This window comes from Hippopotamus amphibius, chromosome 1 (assembly GCF_030028045.1).
Source record: "Hippopotamus amphibius kiboko isolate mHipAmp2 chromosome 1, mHipAmp2.hap2, whole genome shotgun sequence".
NCBI lineage: Eukaryota > Metazoa > Chordata > Mammalia > Artiodactyla > Hippopotamidae > Hippopotamus > Hippopotamus amphibius.
Window position 1 is genome coordinate 7,532,423 of NC_080186.1, and position 22,872 is coordinate 7,555,294.

Genomic DNA, 22,872 nt, shown 5'->3' on the forward strand with positions numbered 1-22,872 from the left:
GTTTTCCTGCCCCTTTTCTTGTTGTTTTGTTGGCATTCTTTTGTATTTTCTAGAATTTACTTTCAGTCAGTTTTAGATGTTGGGAATATCTTCCCTCAAAGTGTTATCTCTGATAGGTTTGTTGCAATCTTCTTTGTTTGAATGGAAGTTCTGAATTTTAGTATTGTTATATCCATATTTATTTATTGGCTGCGTTGGGTCTTCGTTGCTGTGCGCGGGCTTTCTCTAGTTGTGGTGAGCAGCGGCTACTCTTCGTTGTGGTGCATGGGCTCCTCATTGCAGTGGCTTCTCATGTTGTGGAGCACGGGCTCTAGGCGCACAGGCTTCAGTAGTTGTGGCACATGGGCTCAGTAGTTGTGGCTTACGGGCTTAGTTGCTCTGCGGCATGTGGGATCTTCCCGGACCAAGGATCAAACCCGTGTCCCCTGCATTAGCAGGCGGATTCTTAACCACTGTGCCACCAGGGAAGTCCATCCACCTATATTTTTAATCTATAGATTTTTGGAGGTAAAATTCACATAACATACAATTAACCATCTTTTCTTTTTCAGCTGCGCCACACGGCTTGCAGAATCTTAGTTCCCCAACCAGGGATTGAACTCAGGCCCATGGCAGTGAAAGTGCTGAGTCCTAACCACTGGATCACCAGGGAAGTCCCACAATTAACGATCTTAATGTATAAAACTCAGTGGTGTTTGGTGTATTCACAGTGTCAAGCAGTGACCAGCCTTCTCAAGTTTCAAACACATGAACGTGGTTTCAGGACCTTACAGTTTTGACTTTAATCTTTTGAATAGGAAATATGTACAAACAGTTCTAAATGCAAGAAATGCCAAAAAAAATACTGAGAGAGAGGACTGGCTCCTCCTTCCTACCCCAGTCCTCCAGCCTCCTAAGACCCCTCCCACCCCTGTTACCAGTTTTCTTTTTCAACATAAATGGTAGTTCTACGCTGTTTGCTTCTTGCTTTTTTCCACGTAAAATATACCCTGGGATCTTTTTTTTTTCTCCCAACAGCACAAATATTCTATTACCACTAAGTCATCTATTGATAGCACTTGGGCTGATTGCAATCTGGATTACCTCAAGCAGTGCAGCAGTGAACAACCTTGTAAAAGTATCATTTTGTACATGTGCAAACATATGAGAGAGAAAGAGATATATATGCCTAGCAATGGAATTGGATGATCAAGGAGTATACAAAATTCCAATTTTGCTATATATGGGGATGTACCGTTTACCTTCTCACCAGCAGTGTATGAGAAACTTTCACTTTTAGGGGGTGGTCAGGGAAGGTCTCTCCGAAAAAGTATCATTTAAAAAAAAATCTTGAAAGTGGGGAATTCCCTGGCTGTCCAGTGGTTAGGACTCGGCAATTCCTCTGCAGGGGGCCTGAGTTCGATCCCTTGTCAGGGAACTAGGATCCCACAAGCCACATGGCCAAAAAAAGAAGAAAAGAAAAAAATCTTGAAAGTAATAAAGAGAGGCCTGCAAAGATCTGTGGGAAGAGTGGTCCAGCCAGCGGAAACAAGCAAATGCAGACGCTACTGCTGGAGTTCTCTTGCTACGTTTAAGGGAAAAAAAAGAGGTCAGTTTGTTGGAGAGAAGTGAACAAGCTGTGAGCAGCAGGAGATGAGGTTAGAGAAACTGAGAGGGCTGGAGAGATGGTGACTACACACGATAAGCCATTGCAAAGACTATGGCTTTACCTTGAGTGACAGCGATTGCTATTGGAAGGTGTGAGCAAAAGAGTGACACGACCCAACATTCATTCACATTATCAGCTCTGGCTGCTGTGCAAAATAGATTGAAAAGGGGATGGCAGGTGTAAAAACACAGATGTCAGGGCTCCAAGTGGAAGGCTAGTGCGGCAGTTCAGGAAAGAGATGGAAGCTTACATCAGGGCAGTGGCAGCAGAGGTGTGACATATGGAGATTCTGGAAATATTCTGAAGGCAGAGTCAAAGGATTTGCTGATTGCCTGGATGTAAGAAAGACAGAAAAAAAGGGGATTAAATCTGGCCGGAAATTTTTGGCTTGAACAGCTTGAGAGATGGAGTTGCCATTTACTTACAAGGGGAAGACTGAAAGAAGAGTAATTTGGGAGTAGGGAAATTCAGTTGCTTTCCCCCCACACCGATCAGGGATGGAACCTGTGCCCCCTGAAGTGGAAGTGACAAGTCTTAACCACTGGACCACTGGGGAAATTCCCATTTTGTTCGTTTTAAATTGAAGGTGACTTTAGCCATCCTAATGGCTATGTCAAATAGGGAACTGGATGTTTGAGCCTAAGTTCATGGCAAAGGTCCAGATTAGAGAAAGTAATTTGGGAATCATTCCTAGACTTTACAAATGCTAGGTTGTCTTATCTATGAGCTTAGTAAATATCTTTTATTTTGTTTTTAATATTCTACTATAAAGATTTAAATTTTTCTCTGTAATGGTTTTGTGCATATGTTAGGTTATGTCCAATTTACTTTAGTTTTATGATGAAAAAGATACCTTTTCTACTATACTTTCTAGTTGGATATTATTGGTGTGGAGATATGATTTTTTGAAGTTTATCTTTTATCTATCAATCTTATTATTTCTATTAATTCTGGGATTCTGATGGGGTCTCCTATGTAGATAAATGTATCTGCAAATAAAGATAGTTTTGCCTCTTCCTTTCCACTTTTTATACCACTCATTTTTCTTAGTACATTGGTAAGAGCTTTCAGCACCCCGTTGAACAGAAAAAGTCAGACTAGGCATCTTTGCTTTGTTCCAGAACTAAATGGGAGTGTATATAAACAAATTTTTAAGGGACTTCCCTGGTGGTACAGTAGTTAAGACTCTGTGCTCCCAATGCAGGGGGCCTGGGTTTGAGCCCTGCTCAGGGAACTGGATCCCACATGCATGCTGCAATGAAGACCCAGTGCAACCAAATTACAAAAAAAAAAAATTTTTTTAATGTTTTAAGGCATGTGATTTTTTTTAAGGTAGGTTTTTGGGAGATAGTCTGTATCAAGTTGTGCAGTTTCCTTCTATTTTTTATTTTGAGAAAATTTCTGGACTTCTCTGGAAGTTCAGTGGTTAAGACTCTGCACCTCCAGTGCAGGGGAGGAGGGTTTGATCCCTGGTCAAGAACTAAGATCCCACATGTCATGCAGCCAAAAATTGAAAAAGAAAGAAAGAAGGAAAGAAAGAAGGAAAGGAAGGAAGGAAGGAAGGAAGGAAGGAAGGAAGGAAAAGAAAGAGAGAGAGAAAGAGAGAAAGAGAGAGAGAAAGAGAGAGAGAAAGAAAGAAAGAAAGAAAGAAAGAAAGAAAGAAAGAAAGAAAGAAAAAGAAAGAAAGAAAGAAAGAAAAAGAAAGAAAGAAAAAAGAAAGAAAGAAAGAAAAAGAAGGAAGGAAGGAAGGCAGGAAGGAAGAAAGGAAGGAAGAAAGAAAGTTTCTATGGTAAATATTGAAAATTACGAAGGGCTTTTTTTCAACTCATGTGATTTTCATTATTATTGCTAAGAATTACACTCAAATATTTTTATCTTAAACCATTCTTGCATTCCTGCATGATCAGTTTCAGCTGATGAATATTTTATTTAGGATTTTTGCTCTCATTAGCAGAGATGAAATGAACCCATACTTTCCTTTTCTACATTTCATTCTCAGTTTTGTAATTAAAGATTTTACTAGCTCCTCAAAATTACTTGAGGATATTTTATTCATTGAGTAAATATTTCAAAGATATTCACTGAGAGTCATTATGTGACAAATACTGTTCCAGATGCTGGAAAACAGAAGTCCTGTCATCATGGAATTTACGTTCCAATGAGAGGAAACAGACAATAAATAAGATAAATAAGTAAAATATACAGTATGATGGATGGTGGCAAATATTAAGGAGAAAAATAAAACAGGGAAGAGGGAAGTGAGTGGGTTCCAGTTTTACTGGGGGTGAACAGGTAAGACCCCTGAGAAGATGACATTTGATCTTTCCCTTTTTTTGGTTTTCTGGAACAAACTTAGATGATAGGGGTCATGTATACTTTGAAAGATTGACAGGACCTCCCTCAAATAATCTAAACCTGGTGCTTTTTTGTTGTGGGATACAGTTAGGGGCAGTAGGGACATCTAAGGAACATGTCATTTTCTTTAATGGTTATTACAGACAGAGCTCAACATAATATTCCCTTTTATTATATTTATGTCTGTAGTTATTTTCCCTTTCTCATTGCAAATTGTATTTATTTACATCATTTCTCTTTTTCTTTATTATTCTTATCAGATGTTTCTCTAGCTTATTAATTTTTTTTCAAAGAACCAGCTATTGTATTTCTTATCAAAGCATAATATACATACAGAAAAGTGCATATATCCTAAGTCAACAGCTCCCTGACTGGGCATGAACCCAACCATGCAATCAGCACCTGGTCCAGAAACATCACCAGAACCCCGGAGCCCCCTCCTGTTCTCTTCCAGGTACCATTCCTCCCAGAGGTCTTAAAAGGAACCACCATCCTGGTGAGAACTAACTTGTGATGTGGGTAACTTGGTTTATTGTGTTCTTTGTTCTTAACCTTTTTATTCCCTCTCTTTCTGTTCTTTGGGTTTACATTTGCTCTTTTTCTAGCCTCTTGAATTGAACACATATTTTCTCTCTTATTTTCTGATAAGTGTATTTAAAGTTACAAATTTTTCTACAGTACTGTTTCCACTGGATTCCACCAGCTTGGACATGTAGTGTTTATATTGTTATTCATTTCTGTCTTTTATAATCCCTTTTATGATTTTATTTTCAAGTGTTATTTAGTAGTATTTTTAAAGCTTCTAGACACACATCTATAGTTACATTTAAATCAATTTAAAATCTATTTCTCATTTTATTGGATTGTGCTCTGGAAACAATTGTCAAAATGATGTTGATTCTTGGGAATCTATGAAAGCTTCCCTGGGGCCTTGTGTATGATTAAGTTTTGTAACTGTTCCATGTATCTCAGTGTGTATTTTCTGTTTATTAGGTGTAAAAATCTATAGTTATTTACTAACTCCAGCTTACTAATTGTGTTATTTAAATTTTCTCTATTTTTGCTTACTTTTTTTGTCTGGTTTCTGATGCATCTATTTCTGAAACTGTATGATAAAATCTCTATTCTAATTGGTTTTTGTTGTTGTTGTTGTTGTTTTTAATTTATTTGGCTGTGCCAGGTCTTAGTTGCAGCACACAGGATCTTCGTTGCCATGTGCAAGATCTTTATTGTGGCATGTGGGATCTTTTTTTTTTTCCTTTAGTTGCGGCATGCGGTATCTAGTTCCCTGACCAGGGATCAAACCTGCGCCCCTTGCATTGGGAGCTTGCAGTTTTAACCCCTGGACCACCGGGGAAGTCCCCTCCATTCCAAATGGACCCATCTATTTCTCTTTGTGATTTTATTGGTAATTGCTTTATATCTTTTTTTTTACAGAATAAAATTTTACACTATTTTAATTAAAGAGAAAGAAGAAAGCATATTAAAAGGAAGGATGTGGGGACTTGCTGTGGGTGAGACTCCATGCTCCCAAAGCAGGGGGCCCACGTTTGATCCCCGGTCGGGTAACTAGATCCCTCATGCATGCCACAACTGAGAGTCCACATGCCACAACTAAAGATCCTGCATGCAGCACATAAGACCTGTCACAGCTATGTGGCATGCACTGGGCGAGGTGGTAGGATGCAGACCAAAACTCAAAGTCTGTTGGAGTTAGAAAAGGCCAACATAGAGGTACTTGATGGCATCTGGTTTCAGGACTTAATGAAGCTCAGGTTCTTGATGTCTCATGGCAGAAAGAAGTCAGTGAGAGACACAGGGATAGGTAAGAAGCAGATTTATTCAGAGACAGACACACTCCACAGACAGAATGTGGGCCATCTCAGAAGGTGAGAAAAGGCTGCTTTATATCTTTTGAGGCTATGTTGTAAGGAAGATATACTCATTTATTAGATTTTTTCATTATCTCTCCTTTTGCCATCTTTTTGTATCTTATGAAGTTTTTCATCTTAATTTCTATCTTATCCAATATTAAAATTGCTTCTGTGGTGTTGTTTTGATTTATAAGTTTGCCTCGTGTGTCTTTCCTTTGCCTTGTTTTTCTCCCTACCTTTTTATTATGAAAGATTACACCTATTCAGAAAAGTGCCTGAAACACAGATGTACAACTTGGTGAATTATTATCAAGTTTGTACCTGTGTGACTGGCACTCAGGCAAAGACACGGAACACTTCCAGGGTCCCAGAAGCCCGTTCACTGCTTGTTCCCCATCACAACACTCCCAACCCCCATCCACAGGTAAGCGTTATCTTGATTTCTATGATAATCACTTCCTCAGTTTTCTTTATGGTTTTGTCACCTAGGTATACATCCCTAAACAGTAGAGTTTAATTTTACCTGCCTTGAAATTTTATATTAATATATTTAAATCTGACTTTTCTTGATCAATATTACATCGTGAGAATGAGTGTAGTCAGTATTGTGGCATTACCTATGACTCATTCATTTTCATTACTATATATATTTCATTGTATAAATATACCAAAATATTTTTTATCCATTTTACTGTTGATGGACACTTGTAGTTCCAGTTTGGAACTATTATAAATAACGTGGCTATGAACATTCTTGAATATGTTTCAGGCTATGTTGGATTTTGGATCTTGGATTTTTGTCAAATGCATTTTCTGCATCTATTGAGAGGTTAATATAGTGTTTTTTATTTTAGGCTGTTAATATGATAAATTACACTGATGTTTTTTTTTTTTTTGATTTTTTTTTCATGTGGACCATTTTTTTTTTTTACGTCTTTATTGAATTTGACACAATATTGCCTCTGTTCTATGTTTTGGTTTCTTGGCCACAAGGCATGTGGGATCTTAGCTCCCTGACCAGGGATCGAACTTGTACCCCACTGCACTGGAAGGCAAAGTCTCAACCACTGGACCACCAGGAAAGTCCCCTATGCTGATTAATTTTTGAATGTTAAACCTTGCCATCCTAGGAGAAATCCCACTAGAACATCATGTATTATTTTTTTCATATATTGTTTGGCTCAATTTGCTAAAATTTTGTTGAATTTTTACATCTATCTATATCTAATATTTATATTGGTTTATAGTTTTTCTTTTTTTGTACTATCTTTTTCTGGTGTTAGTAACTTCCTCACTGACTTTTTCTCTATATTTGAGATGTCAATTTTCAAAGTCACTGTATTGCATACATCAGTGATTCAGCATTATAACCTATGATGCCACTTCTTTCTCTCTTTACATATACATATACACATTTTTTTAATGTTTCCCCTCTTAGTCCCTTCTTAATGTCTTCCAGTGGAATTTCTCAATCTGATCTTCTAACTCACGAATTCCCTCTTCGTATGCATTTTCCTGTTGAACACTGTATTCCAATTAGTTTTTTTAAATAACTGCTTATGTCATTACCTATTACCAGTAGCTTATCTCTTTGAAGATATTTATTATGCTTATTGGAAATTTTTGTTGTGTCTTAGTCCATTAATTCTGCTTCCTCTAATATAAGTTGTTCAGTGTATGGTCTCTGATTTATGTTATAGCTGTCTTGCTCCTTCAATGTATAGTTATTTTCTCATGAGCTCATATACCTCTGGGCACAATAAGTTACCAGATGGTAATGGTAATGTGTAGGGAGCAGGGCTAAAGCTCAGGCCCTAGTGTGTGCCCTCCTGGTGACTGAGTGTGTGTGTGTGTGTGTGTGTGTGTGTGTGTATTGGGGGTAGAGTTGGTGGCATTACATTATAGGTCTCATGAGTCCCCATTTGTCATCCCAACAGGCCACACTGCCCGTCAGGAAAACTTCTTGTTGGAATTCCCTTGTGGTCCAGTGGTAAGGACTTGGTGCTTTCACTGCCGGGGGCGGGGTGTGGGTTCATTCCCTGGTTGGGGAACTGAGATCCCGCAAGCCGCATGGTGTGGCCAAAAAAGGAAAAAGATCTTCTTCTGCCTCTTCCCCAGCAGCGCTCTCACTGTGCTTATGATCACCTGGTACTTCGGGAAGGGAGGAAGAGAGAGGAACAGTGGGGTCAGGCTGCCATCACCTTCTATTCCGGAGCCTAACTACCTGTGTCTCCTCACGGATTTCTCAGCTTTTATATAGCTTCTCAGTCTCTGCCTCAATCTCTATTCTGGCCTCTCCAGGGCTGGGTTCAGTGGTGTAGATCCACGGTCCCCAGCCTTTTTTGGCACCAGGGACTGGTTTTGTGGAAGACAGTTTTTCCATGGATGGTGGGGGTGGGGGGGTAAGGAGAGGTGGTCCAGGCGGTGATGTGAGCTATAGTTCAGGTGGTAATGGGAGCGATGGGGAGTGATGGGGAGCTAGTGGCAGATGAAGCTTCACTTGCTCACCGCTCACCTCCTGCTGTGCGGCCTGGTTCTTAACAGGCCCTGGGACTGGTACCAGTCCATGGCCTGGGAGTTGGGAATCCCTGGTGTTCTCCCAGGAATGCTTGTGGTAGATACTACAGTCGTCCCTCAGTGTCTGTGGGGTGTTGGCTACAGACCGCCATGGATAACAAAATCCACGGATGCTCAAGTCTCTTATATACAATGGTGCAGACTGGATTATGTCTCATCCCACAGGTGAAGAAAGTGAGATTCAGAGGGGTTCCATTACTTGCCTGCAACTACACAGCTGCCAATTGAAAACACTGAGGCTCATCTATTTCTCCCTGTGAGGTACTCTTTGGAGTATTTTGCCTCAAAAAATAAAGAAACATGGGCAAGGGCTTTGCTTCAGTTGTTTCGAGACCCTGTGGGATTCTGGGATGAATACAGGAATGCTGGTGCTCCCATTTTCCAGGAGACAGTTTCCTTTAAATCTTCCATCCTATTGTATCGTGTATCACTTTTTATGGTGGTTTAAATTATTTATGCTGTTTTGTTGAAAGCTAATCGCATTGGATAAATTGCCACTAATTGAAAGGTAGGAAGTGGAGAGGCAGGCTGGCTTGTGATTAAAAAACAAAAACAAAAGCATGGTATCTTGAACCCTGTGACACCTTGAAGCTCTTTCAGTGCAAGGTGTGTGTGTGTGTGTGTGTGAGAGAGAGAGAGAGAAAGAGAGACAGAGACAGACAGTCAGACAGACAGACAGAATGGGCTGTTGTGAGAGCTTGTGTCATCCCCAGGCCTCTCTCTGCTCACTTCACTGGTGGGTTGATAGCCTTTGGAGATTATTTCTGTAGCTTTCCGTGTCCTTGTAAAATGAGCATGTTACCTTTCAACATTACGTGGATGGGAAGAAATTGCTGATGTAATGGCTTTAAAAAAAAATCTTTGAGCTCTTATAAAGGAAAGCACATTATGATTAAGTAGGGTTAATTTTGAGCTATAAGTACAGAGTCAGCTGTTTATATAAATATCATAGAGCTAAATGCTTACCTTCTTCCTTGGAGATGCCTTGTCTTAAAGGCTGTGCTTTATCATCCTTTCAAAGCACAACCTATTGAGGCTGTCAGTGATATGAAAACATTTTTCTTTTCCAGTTGATTTCTTTAGGATGATTGAGAAAGACTGTGGCAGCCAAGGGGAACTCCTCCTCAGTCCTCTCCACACTTGCTGCCTTGTGCTCATAAATCTGGGTCGAGAACAACATTTAATTTAGAGCATTGCAGACCATCCTGCTATTCTGACCACTTATCTCAAAACTTTGTGCATATCCATTTAAATGACCAAAAAATAAAATAAAATAAAATAAAAGGAAGGGGAGGTAAGATGAATAAAGTTGGTGGATCTGGGGACACAAACTAATGTCTATAAGAGGCTCAGAGTATAAACTAGAAGTCTAATAAGTGTTAAGAGGTGAAGGTCTCACTCCTACAGAGAAAAATGTGGGCTCATTTGTAGATTAGGATTAAATTCAAACCCCAAATCCTAACTTTCCCACTGGCTGATTTACCTGGGAATGCCAACAGTCAGGAATAAAAATCTAGTTCTTAATCCTTACTCATTTTCCTTTTGAGAAAATTGAAGACAGAGTTCCCAGCTGAAGGAGAAAAAGGGAAACAAACTTTTCAAGAAGCAGCTTCTGTTTTCTCTGATTGCCAAGTGTGGACTAAGAGGCCAAAATTGCTGCCAAGTAACCTCTTTAGCTATAAGCTAAATATATCATCTTTTCTCTTTTTTACAAATTGTACCTTCTCGTTGGAGTGCACACATTCTTGGCTGTGATGCAGGTATGACCTAATTTTGATGTAAAGTGTGTGGGAGAATGAACTTTTAAAGTCATGCTTCTAAAGCTGAGACGTTTGCAGTAGAGAGAATGGATTTGGTTGAATCAGGCAGAATGCTACTCTGCTTTGGATGGTATTCAAATTGTTTTCTTCTTTCTTTTTCGGTACTTCGTCAATGTCTGTCTGTTTTAGGTACTATGAGGAGTGTACCGTGCTGTGCGGAAGAGCGTGGGGTTTGGAGCCAGATGTTCATGGATTTGAATCCTGACGCCACCACCACTTACTAACTGTGACTGTGAATAAATTACTTAATCTCTTTATGAGTCTTCTGTGGCCGCTGTAACAGATTACCACAAATTGGGTGACTTAGGATAACAGAATTTTATGATCTCATATTTCTGGAGGCCAGAAGTCCAAAATCTGTATCGCTGGACTGAAAAATCAAAGTATTGGCCCAAGTCATGCTGCTGCCAGAGGCATTTGCCTCTTCCAGCTTCGGCTTGTGGCTGCATTGCCCCAGTCTATGCCTCTGTGGTCACACTGCCGTCCCCACTTTTGTTTTATATGTGCGTGTGTGTATATATATATATTTTTAATTTTTTGGCCACGCCCCAGCAGCATGGGGAATCTTAGTTCGCCGACCAGGGATTGAACCCACACCCCCTGCAGCGGAAGCATAGAGTCTTAACCACTGGACCACCAGGGAAGTCCCCCCACTTTTGGGCACTTTTGTATGTGCAGTCAAATCTCCCTCTGCCTCCCTCTTATAAGGATACACATGATTGCATTTAGGGCCCATTTTTTATAATCTAGGATAATCTCCTTGCCTCAAAATCCTAAATTTACATCTGCAAAGGCCCTGTTTCCATACAAGGTAATACTTACAGTTTCCAGGGATTGGGACCTTGGTACCATTGGAAAGACATTTACTGGTCTCCACAATGTCTCTGAGTTTCCTTTTGTGAATCTGCAACAAGAGTACCTATTTTGTAGACTGTTGTGAAGATCAAATGGAATAATTAATGTGGAGTGCTTAATACAGTTCTTGGTTTATAGTGAATGCTCAATAAATACTGCTATCATCAGTAGCACCATCATTCTTACCATCATCTATTTAAATTCTTGGTCTCTCTGGAGAGGGAGAAAAATATCCAGTGAGTACAGAAGGCCAAGATATTAGAAACTGAATGTTGTTTAGAACTCATGTACTCTAATCGCCTTACTTAATGATCAAAGACTGAAGTCTAGAGATATTGACTTACTCATGATCCCACAGCTAGGATGAAGCAGACATATTTCATCATAACATTACAGATACTGTGACTCTGTAATCGGTAGACAGGGAAACAAGGGGAAGGAGGAATAAGATCACTTAGAGGGACAGAGAAGAAAGATTCAATGAGCTTGTTTTTGACTTGATGGGACTATGGCTTTATTATTATTAATAAGACAGTGCACCAGATATTGTGTTTTACACTCACTTTTTTTTTTGGTTGTACTGCACAGCTTGTGGGATCTTAGTTCCCTGATCAGGGATTGGACCCAGCAGTGAAATTGCAGAGTCCTAACCACTGGACTGCCAGGGAATTCCCTATACTCACACTGATTTGATTCGCACAACGTGAAGGGCACATTAGGGACTTCCCTGGTGGCACAGTGGTTAAGAATCTGCCTGCCAATGCAGGAGACACAGGTTTGAGCCCTGGTCTGGGAAGATCCCACATGCTGCAGAGCAATTAAGCCCATGTGCCACAACTACTGGAGCCCACGCACCTAGAGCCCGTGCCCCACAAGAGAAGCCACTGCAATGAGACGCCCGGGTACCACATCGAAGAGTAGCCCCTGCTCACCACAACTAGAGAAAGCCCACGCACAGCAACGAAGACCCAACACAGCCAGTAAATAAATATGTAAATAAATAAATTAATTCTTTTAAAAAGAGCCAATTAGATATTATCTTCACTCCCATTTTAGAGATGAGGAGACCGAGGGTTATGTGCTCAAGGGCACATGGCAAGTGACAGAATTAGAATCCAAACAGTTGGATTGTGAAGGCCAGCTGCTCTCGACCCCTCTCTACTCCCTCTTTCTAGCAGATGTTTTTTCTCCACATAAATTATATATTCATCTCAAGTGGTTGTTCTCTAAGCAAGAGTAACAAAGTGCAATTCCCGTGAGGCACTGTCTGAGAGCTGGAGCTTGGGGACAGGATACATCTTCAGGATAGTTTCCTTGGACTGGGAACTTGGGAATGATGGAGATGATGTGGTCATCTGACACATCATGACTCCGCTGAGCCCCCGTTCACCTGGGCATTTTGCTCCTAGCTCTCTGCTTTGCCTAGAGTGTCCCCATTTGTGTGTCCTAAGGATCCCTTCCTGGCAGCTGGACTCTGTCTGGAGCTGTAGGGAGCCCATTTCAGGCACCACCTTCTTCCCATGTGTTCTAGGGCCATCTGTCCCTGGCACAGTAATTGCCAGAAACAACGATTTGGTTTCTATAATCATGGCTTTAAGACCAAAGTTAATTGATACAAGGTTGTGCCTAATTAGTAAAAATGCTTGTTACAGAAAAATGATACGGAAACTGCAATTTGGAAGAAGGGAATCTACGCAGAGGATTCTTATTTGGCTGAAATGATGGAACCCCAGTCAGGACCAAGGGAAAAGCCAGACACACTGATTACAGTTGACTGTTTTTGCAAAGAGCCAACAGCTGATTAAAACAAAATCTTGCACTAATTGCTGGGAATGAAGAGAACACACCAAACTAAAATTACCCATTCTTTCAGTCTTTACAAAAATATCAGTGCACGGTTTTTGATTCGTTACCTCTACACGGATTGTTTGATATTTACTATGTGGTCCTCAAGGCCAGGGTGACCTCAGCAATTGTGCTAACCTGCATTAGGTTGTGTATATTACTTGTTAAACTGATATTCATTTTATATTTAAATGAATTGAGCATTGGAGAAAAGGGGGTGGGTGGAAATGACACCAATTGTTTTTACTCTTGCCTTTAACAACTTTAGAAAATGTGGTCCAGGCAGAGACTTTTTTTCTTTTCAGGACTGTCTAGAGGACTAAAACCTTATTTTCAAAGGTGTCACACTTGCCCTACTCGACATGTTTTTCAAACTACTTTTCTATAATTGTGTTTACGTCCTGTGGTATGATTTTGACTATTCTAGACAGTAACAGAATTCAGTTTTTGTATGTTTGGTTTTAAACTAAACTAATAATTTAGGAGATAGCTAAAAGTCATTTGACTTGATGATTGGTGATGGCCTAGAGGGGTGGGATAGGGAGGGTGGGAGGGAGGTTCAAGAGGGAGGGGATATGGGGGATATATGTATAAATGCAGCTGATTCAATTTGTTGTACAGCAGAAGCTGGCACAACAGTGTAAAGCAATTGTACTCCAATAAAAAGCTGAAAAAAAGGAGTCATTTAGATCCAAATGTCAGACATCTAGGTTTTTTTAGACCTTACATATGCTTTTTCTAAAAATATTTATTTTATTTGTTTATTTAGTTGCACTGGGTCTTAGTTGCAGCAGGCAGATTCCTTAGTTGCGACTCACCAGCTCCTTAGTTGCAGAGGGTGAACTTTTCTATGTCGCATGCACATGGGATCTAGTTCCCTGACCAGGGATGGAACCTGGGCCCCCTGCATTGGGAATGCAGAGTCTTAACCACTGTGCTACCAGGGAAGTCCCTACACATGCAGTTAGTTTTCTTTTCCTTCCTTCTGGATTCTGGGCATTTGAAGCCATCAAAAAAAAATTAGTCCTCGGCAAACTAGAAGGCTTGCTGTGCTCATGGGTTTCCTGATGGGGTGGACTAACAAGTTCTAAAATACCTTCCTGTTCTGATTTTCTGACTCCAAATAACTTCAGCATAAGTGGTGTCGCTGTATATTAATATTAATGAATTAATCCAAACTGCATTCTGTTGAAGTATTCACTGAAAAAAAAACAGAGCACTTATTGATTTACCTTGAGCTCTACATCACTGTTATTTAATACAGTGTTTAAAACAATCTGTACACATGTACTTATATCACATAGATGTTAACTAATTAATATTTACAGGGACTTTGTATAAAAAAACAGATCTTTTCTGCTTCAACATGGCGACCTCCTAGGTCCAAAAATATGAGCAGTTTCTATTTTTAAATATGCAACACGATCCAAGACTTAAGTACATGTGTTACCTGATCTTGGTTAAAATAACTGGAAAATAATTCTCTTTACGGATGTGGATAATTCTGCAGAGGACGGCAGTCTTAATTCTCCCAGAAATGAAAATGAGCTCTTCCTACATTTTTGTCAGTGCAAGTGGCGGCATGCGGCAGGTTTGTTGTTGCTGCTGTTGTTGTTGTTTGCCACACCGCCTGGCATGCAGGATCTTAGTTCCCTGATGAGGGATCAAACCTGTGCCCCCTGCATTGGCAGCACAGAGTCCTAACCACTGGACCGCCAGGGAATTCCTCATGCAGCAGTTTTGAATGAACATGGACTCTGAATCAGAAAGGCCAATTGTCTGGACAAGATGTGGTGGCCTTTTACATTGCAGGCTGTGAGACCCGTGCATCTTAAAACCAGGTCAGAGAGAGGATTACGGCTTATGGTCTCCCGCCCGCTTAGCCTTTCATGCTTGGTCCAGCTGCCACCGGTCAGTTCCTCTGATTCAGCTGCTGACCCAGCCTGCAGAGGATTACTGGTGGGATCACAGCTGGGATGCCTTAGGACAAATATCATTTTTAAATGATAAAATATTTTGCAACAGGCAGTAAAGGATAATGGTATTTTGGGGTAACATATGGTACCCACCCATGTAACCACACCCAGATCTATCAACATTCCCATCCACGGATCATTTTCTTTTCCCAAGAAATAAAATATTACAGATGGAGTTGATGCTTCCTGTGTCTTGCTTCCGGATTCCTTCCTTTTCTTTCTCCTGGGATAACCTATATTCTGAATTTGGTGATTATCATTCACATGTATGTTTTCGACTATACACGAATGGAGTCCTAAAAGTATACCCTTCTTCTGCATGTTTTCAAACTTTGTGTATAAATGACATTATACGGCACACTTTTTTTTTTCTTTTTTGCTCAGCTTTATGTTTTTAAGATGAGCCATTGTGCTGGCTATTTACCTATTGTTTCTCAGCCCTGAACCCACCCTTCTATAGTCTGTGTTTCTCAAGCTCCTTCACCAGTTGGTTTCCCTTTCGGTTCTGCCAGTAAGAGGTACTGAGATGAGAAGTCATGCTTTTTCTTTCACTTTAGCTCTTTCCTTTCCCCTGGTGCTTCTTCCTGATGCAGCAGCCTCTCCTTTTCACCCCCAGCTCCAGTCCTGACCCCTCCTTGAGTCTCCTAACTTCAGTAACACCCCTGTGTTATTTTTTTTTTCTCCCAATGCTATGGGTGTAGCATCTTCCTACAGTTTCTAGTCTCTGAGTTATAGCTTCCCTTCTCCTTTTTTCCTTTTGCGACTGGGAGCATGGATAACCATTTCCTCTATTAAATCTGCTGTTTTTTTTTTTTTAACTTTTGCTTTTTATTTTTTAGTTTATTTATTTGGTTGTGCTGGGTCTTATTTGCGGCTTGCTGGCTTCTTAGTTATGGAAAGCGAACTCTCAGTTGCGGCATACACATGGGATTTAGTTCCTTGACCAGGGATCGAACCTGGGCCCCCCGCATTGGGAGCACAGAGTCTTAACCAGTGCACCACAAGGGAAGTCCAAAACTGCTGGGTTTGTAATAAATATCATGGTTTCTGTTTCCTCACTGGGCGGAGACTGCTGTAGGTGTGTTGTTAAATGTAGCTCTTGGGAGTTCCCTGGTGGTCCAGTTGATAGGACTCAGCGCTTTCACTGCCCTAGGTGGCCCTGGGTTGAAGCTCTGGTCAGGGAACTAAGAATCTGCAAGTCGCGTGGTGCAGCCCAAAAACAAAAGAAAAAATAAAAAATGTAGCTCTGGATCATGCATTTTTACTGCCGACTAGTATTCTATGACTACATCACAATTTATTAATCCATTCTTTTGCTAATGGATCTTTCCACTTTTCACGATTACACACAATATTGCAAACACCATGCTTGTACCTGTTTCTTTATCTACCTATGCAAGAGTTTCTCTAGAAACTCTTTTTTTTTTAATGTTTATAATACAGTTTTATTGTCTATAATCATTGTATTGTGTATTAGATCTCCAGGACTTATCTACTAATTGCAAGTTTGTACCCTTAAACCATATCTCTACCATTCCCCCACCCCCAAGCCCATGGTGCCCACTACTCCAATTTCTGGGTTTTTTTGAGTTCGTGTTTTTGTTTTGTTTTTTTATTCCACATATATGGGATATCATACAGAATTTGTTTTTTTCTGTGTGACATCTCACTTAGCATAATGTCCTCAGGGTCCATCCATGTTGTCATAAATGTCAGGATTTCCTTTTTTTCTCGTGGCTGAATAGTATTCCATTATATATATATATACACCTCATATTTTTATCCATTCATCTGTTGGTGGACACTTGGGTTGTTTCCATATCTTGGCTATTGTGAATGATGCTATAATTAACATGGGGAGACAGATGTTTCTTCAATATCCTGTTTCCATTTCCTTTGAATATACCCAGAAGTGGGATTGCTAGATCGTATGGTAGTTTTATTTTTTTGTTTATTTTAAAGTTATTTAAAAAAAATCAATCTTCAATTTTCTACATGAAATGTTTTAAAATTGCTTGAGTTCTTGAAATATTTTACAATATGCACGTGATACATTTTACAATATATTAGTTTTGTAATCAGAAAAATAATTAAGATAGAAAAAATAAAAGTAATAAGCACATACTAGAGACAATTTAAAAATTAGGGGGAAGAAATGGTAGTTCTATTTTTAATTTTTTGAGGAACTGCCATACTGTTTTCCATATGTCTGCACTTAATTTACAGGTAGTCCAAGTTTTTTTTTAAATAAAGTATAAGAAAGAGACCCCCTGGAATATTGAGGTAAGCATGGTATTACTGAGGCATCAAGGCTTATTAATCTCACATATTATATATCTTTGTTTTTGTAAAAGTTTTGCTCTGTTTTTAGATTTGGGGCATTTACCTCTAGAATCTCTTGACAACTGGACTGCCAGGGAATTCCCCTCTGTGAATTTTCTGCTCGTATCCTTTTGCACATTGTTTTTCCTGCTAGGTTATGTTTTCATATTAATTTGTATTATTGTAAATTGATTGGATTCTTTATATATTCTGAGCTTCGTTGATGAAATGTGCTGCAAATATATATTTCCAATCTATGGCTTGTTGTTTGCTTTGTTTTACAGTATCTTTTGTTATATAGAAGTGTTTTTTAAAAAATTATATTCAAATTTATCAGTCTTTTGTAATTAGTACTTTTTTCTCTTTTTATCTCAAGGTCATAAAAATATTTTATATTCCTAATAAAACATTTAAAGCTTTGCTTTTCTGATTTAGGCTTCCAGTCCACCTGAAACTTATTTTTTATGTGGTGTGAGGTAAGGATCACATTTTTTTACCATATAGGTAAGCAATTATTCCACATCAGTTATTATCATTTATAGTTTATAATTTCTCCACTAATTTGTAATGCCAATGTTGTCATATATTATATTCCCACATACATGTGGTCTGTTTCTGGACTCTATTCTGTTCCATTTCTATATTTGCATATTCTTGTGCCAATGCAACAGAATTCTAATTAGTATGATGTTACAGAAAATCTTGCTAACTTATGGGCAAATCCCCACACATCATTCTTCAAGATTGCCGTGGATATTCTTGAATTTGTTCTAGAATATGAATTTTTAAAAATAGACATGGAATAGATTTACCATTTGAATTTTACCATCACCTTGTCAAATTCCAAGAAAAATCCTGTTGAAATATTCATTGACATTACATTAAGTTTATAGATTAACTTGGAAAGAACTGGCATCTTTATAATATTTTCTTCCTGCCCCCAAATAAAGAATACAGTACCTCCATCTACTGAGGTCTTCTTTAATGTGATTTTCATCAATACAATTGTGTAACTTTTTTCCATATGGGTCTTGCCCATCTTTTGTCAACTTATCCTTAAATATTTGATAATTTTATTGCTATTTTTGATGGGATCACTTTACTTTTTAAATTTTTTTTAATCTTTATTGGAGTATAATTGCTTTACAGTATTGCGTTAGTTTCTGCTGTACAACAAAGTGAATCAGCTATACGTATACATATATCCCCATATCCCCTCCCTCTTGAGCCTCCCTCCCAACCTCCCAATCCCACCCCTTTAGGTCTTCACAAAGCATCAAGCTGATCTCCCTGTGCTCTGTAGCAGCTTCCCACTAGCCGTCTATTTTACATTTAGTAGTGTGTGTATGCCAATGCTTCTCTCTCACTATGTCCCAGCTTCCCCTTCCCCCACTCCCCACGGTGTCCTCAAATCCGTTCTCTGTGTCTCTACTCCTGCCCTGCCACTAGGTTCCAACAGTACCATTTTTCTAGATTCCATATATATGTGTTAGCATATAGTATTTGTTTTTCTCTTTCTGATTTACTTCACTCTGTATGACAGACTCTAGGTCCATCTACCTCACTACAAATAGCTCAATTTCTTTCCTTTTTATGGCTAATATTCCATGGAATCACTTTAAATCATAGTTTCTAATTGGCTATTCCTAACAAAAAGGAGCACTTTGGATTTTTGTTTATTGATCTTGTATCCAGAAACCTTATTAGTTGTGGTAGCATGGCTGTGTACATCACGTTAATAAATCTTTTGATGTTCTTTTCCTGTATGCTAGGGATAACTCTACTGGGCCATGGCTAAATTTTCTAGTACTTTCCAACTTTTGAGAGGTACCTTTGTACAAAATCTGTAATCTGAGAAACTGAAGGGCTCTGCAGAGTGACTTCATCTGTCAGAGGGGTGAAAGGTTTATGCAGAGCAGGCTATTTTGGTCTTGAAACCTAGAACAGTCTTACCTGCTTCTATTGACCCTTCTCTGTGCGCTTTTGCTTAATTTGTCTAGGGCTGATTACCACCACTTTCCCTTCACTGTTTTAGATTCTTTTTAATTTGAGCTCCACTGAGAGGTCAAAACAATATTAACTACCATCCAGGTTTTTGTAACTCTCCATGGTGCTTATCAGAGTACTTATGCAAAGAGCTCTTTTTTAAAGGAAAAAGTTGGTGTCTACTGATGAATTGATGAGCTCCTGTTTATTAACTCGTTGTAATCTCATTTTTGTCTTGGGCTTTATGAAGCTAGGAGCTGGGTTTTGTGCTCAGTGGTGGCACATTCCCTTACCTCTGCTTTTTTAATATTATTTTTCTTTCTATGCGTTCCCCCTATTCAGACAGCCCCCTTCACACAGCCTTTTATTATTTACGAAAATTATTAACTTTACTCCTACTTTAATGCTATACAGTTTTGCTTGTATGCTTCAGTGTGAGCTATGTCAAATCCTTTTGTGGATAGGTGAAGTTTAAATTCTAAATGAAATGAGAAATATTCAACAGATGTTGACTGCATGGCGAGTAGTAGGACTTTAGTGGGGGTGGAAATCTTCCGAAATCATTAGTGTAGAAATTTAATTTTGATGTTTTAGCGTCTACGCTTATAAAGTAGGTTTTTATTTTTATTTTTATTTTTTTAAAGAAGGCTTTTTACATCCAATACTGTTCTGAATTCAGGGGAAAAATCCGATTTTTACTTTACATTGATGCTAGTAAATCAGAAAGCATTTCACAACCTTATAAAATAGTGACGCTTGGCATGATAATTTCACATACTGCCGTTGAATTAATATTTTGTTAAGGACTGATTTGTAGCCCTCTTGAACAGTTGTGGGCTTTTTCTTTTGAGCTGAATCTAAACGTGATTTTAAAAAATCGCTACGAGAGCGCTTGTGTTCTCCGGGTTTCTGAATTCCAATAACCCTCCATCAAGGGCATCTCCCAGAGGGGAGCTCGGTTGGTTAACTCCAGGGCTATACAAAGCATTTTGTTCCTTTACTCACGGCCCTTACTCGGTCTCCCAAGGAGACACGCTGAATGCCCGCTGTCCTGCTTTCCCATTACTCATTCCTCCTTTCTTCCCAAGGTGGCGTGTGGGAGGTGTTGTGAGCCGGCTCGATAAGAATAGGCCGGGAAGCTTTCTGCGGGATGACACACTCATCCCTTTGCGTGTTTCAGCTCCGACGACTCGGTCCTCGGCGGCTCCAACGTGTGAAATGCTTTCCAAACGGACAATGACCCCGCACTCGGCCGCCTCCCACATTCGTCTCTGCCCCTCTGGCCCCCACAGGCGTCTGGCCCCCCGCCCCTTCCAGCCCCACTTAGCCTTGCTCTGTCCCCTTACGAGGCGGATCGTCGGGTTCGCCCGGCGCGGCTGCTGCGGACTCCACGCCCTTCGGGGGTCAACCGGGAGAGGACTCCGGGCTCAGCCTTCGCCCGGCCGCACCCCCGCACCCGCTCCGGCTTCTGAGCCGCCAGGGGGAGCCCGCCGTCTCCGCCCCTCCCCGCCGCTTCGCTTCTCCGGCTCCCCCTGCGATTGGCCGGCCGCCCGGAGCTCTGAGCCCCGATTGGTCGTCGCCCGCGTCAGTCGCGGGCGCCGAGGCGGGTCGAGGGGACGTGCGGCTGCCGGGCTCGGGGCGGTGTCCCGCGCCGGCGGCTGCAGGCGGAGCTTCGCGAGGACTGACGCGGGGCAGTCTGACGGCGGCAGTCTTGGGAGGTGCCAGCGCCAGGCCGAGCCGCTCCCCGCCCGCCGCCGCCCCTTCGCCGCGTCCCGGTGTCCCGCGCTCCAGCCCTCCGCGGCCCTCAATGCGCGGCTGGCCCAGGGCGTGATGGGGCTGCTGAGCGGCGCCCTGCGGCTCTCGGCGGCCGCTGCTCGCGCTGAGGAGCGTCGGTGCCGGGCTCCCCGCGCCCCCGCGCGCCGCGGTGCCTGCTGACCCGGCCGGCCCGCCCGCCCGTCCGTCTGTCCGCAGCGCAGCTGAGGTGAGGTGAGGCGGGCGGCGGGGAGCGCGGCGGTTGGCGCTTCGCCGCCGGCCTGAGGAGGGGGCCGCCCAGGGGGGAGGGGCGGCCGGGCCGGGGGCCGGCGGGGTCCGAGTGGGGGCAGCTCCGGGCCGGGCGGGAGCCGCGAGCAGTGAGGGCGCGGCCCCGCCGGGGCCCTGGGTGGGGTGGGCGGCCGTCGCTGGCCCCGCAGCGAGCCCCGGGCTCGGGTCCAGCGGCCTGCCGGGGCCCCCGCAGTGCCCCGCACCGGCCCTCCGCTTCCCTTGAGCCGCCAGGCTCCGGCCGTGCCCAGCGCTCAGCCGAGCCGCCGCTGTCGGTCCGTTCCCCGGGCTCTCTGCGCGTATTGCGGCTCTGCTCCGTCCTGAAGCCACCCGTTCTCATCCCTCCCCCGTGCCCTCTCCCCCGTTTTGGTTGGCATCGGGGCTTCGGCTAGGAATGTGGTTGTGCCTTTTTTTTTTGCCAGATGAAGGCAGGAGCGGGCGTCGCGGGGGAGGCGGGAGCCGATGGCGCAAGGACTGGAGAAGGGGAGCGCGCCGGGAAGGGAGGGGGCTTGCTGGATGCGGGCCAGCCGCGGGGAGGCTGGTGTGGTCTCGGCGATCGGCAGATCGGGATGGCTCTGGCAGCCATGTTGGGAGGGTGATCTGACACATCCTTTAGGAGCCAGGCCCGGTTGCTGGAAGGCACCGAGCGACAGCGTTGGCAGCTTTCAGGGTGACTGGCCGCATCAAAGCCAAATTGTGGGGGTTGGGAGGCCGCTCCAGCGAGCGAGTCATTGTTCCTGCAACACAAAACATTCCGGGCCCTAAAACCAGAACGGAACTCCAAAATCACTTTTTCTCCTTGGTGAATTGCTAACTGAGCTTCCAAGGCAAAAGGCCTTCAAGATTCCATTCTTGTTGGGGTGAAATGATGTATTTCTGTGTTCATCTTCTATGGCCAGGGCTGCGGACACAGAGGGATGATGATGCCTGACTTGTACGGAGGCATATCTGAGGATTACCATGGCCAGTTTGCCAGGATGGAGGCCTGGAATTAGTGTATTGCGTCGGATGGATAGATGTTCAAAGTAGCTTAATATGTGGAGGTGAAGTGAACTGGAATATTCTGATGATGGGAGAGGCTTGCAGCAGTATTTCTGAGGACGTAGGTTGTCATCTTTGTGGAATCTCGACGTAGCTGAAATTAGATCGCCAACGGATCCCTTGCTCACATATCTCTTGCTGTTCTAGGCAGCTGTTCTGCTGATACTGAAACGTGTTGCTTTGTGTCTTAGATGGGTCTCTGAGCCCCATGAAAGTATGGTGATTGGATCTGAATAGCTCTTAAGAGGTGATATCATAGTGGATATTTTATTTAAAGGCTGGCATTCTGTCAGCTTAGCTTAGTCATAATAAAATCTTCGCTTGTGTTCTTTAGGAAGTGAGGTGATGCTTTCTAATTAACTTGGTATGGCTGTGGGATTATAAGGCAAGTGAAATTGGTAATGTACCGTTTAAGGATGGAATATGAAGACTGCCATATGCTGGCATTGTAGAAAAAAGATCTGGATATGGTCAGTAACTGAATTCAGTGTGAGCCTATCAATCTGTCTTTTCTTACTTCCTAGACGTGGAAAGGG

General features: G+C 41.9%; 2 protein-coding genes across 16 annotated transcripts in view; both read left to right on the top strand.

Annotated features, from left to right (window-relative positions):
* The window catches only part of UBE4B (ubiquitination factor E4B), a 140,783-nt gene extending 127,280 nt beyond the window's left edge, over positions 1-13,503 (top strand). For 3 of the 8 annotated variants that reach the window (XR_009047531.1, XR_009047526.1, XR_009047532.1), the window contains one exon: positions 552-8,715. The gene's annotated coding sequence lies outside the window, so the exon portion shown is untranslated. Of the gene's footprint in view, positions 1-551; positions 8,716-10,001 lie in introns of those variants that run through there. The other 5 variants (XR_009047524.1, XR_009047522.1, XR_009047521.1 and 2 more) reach the window with 5 other exon arrangements.
* Positions 13,504-20,980: 7,477 nt separating this feature from the next.
* The window catches only part of KIF1B (kinesin family member 1B), a 142,928-nt gene continuing 141,036 nt past the window's right edge, over positions 20,981-22,872 (top strand). For 5 of the 8 annotated variants that reach the window (XM_057696028.1, XM_057696062.1, XM_057696041.1 and 2 more), the window contains exon 1: positions 20,985-21,239. The gene's annotated coding sequence lies outside the window, so the exon portion shown is untranslated. Of the gene's footprint in view, positions 21,245-22,872 lie in introns of all 8 variants that reach the window. The other 3 variants (XM_057696078.1, XM_057696079.1, XM_057696034.1) reach the window with 3 other exon arrangements.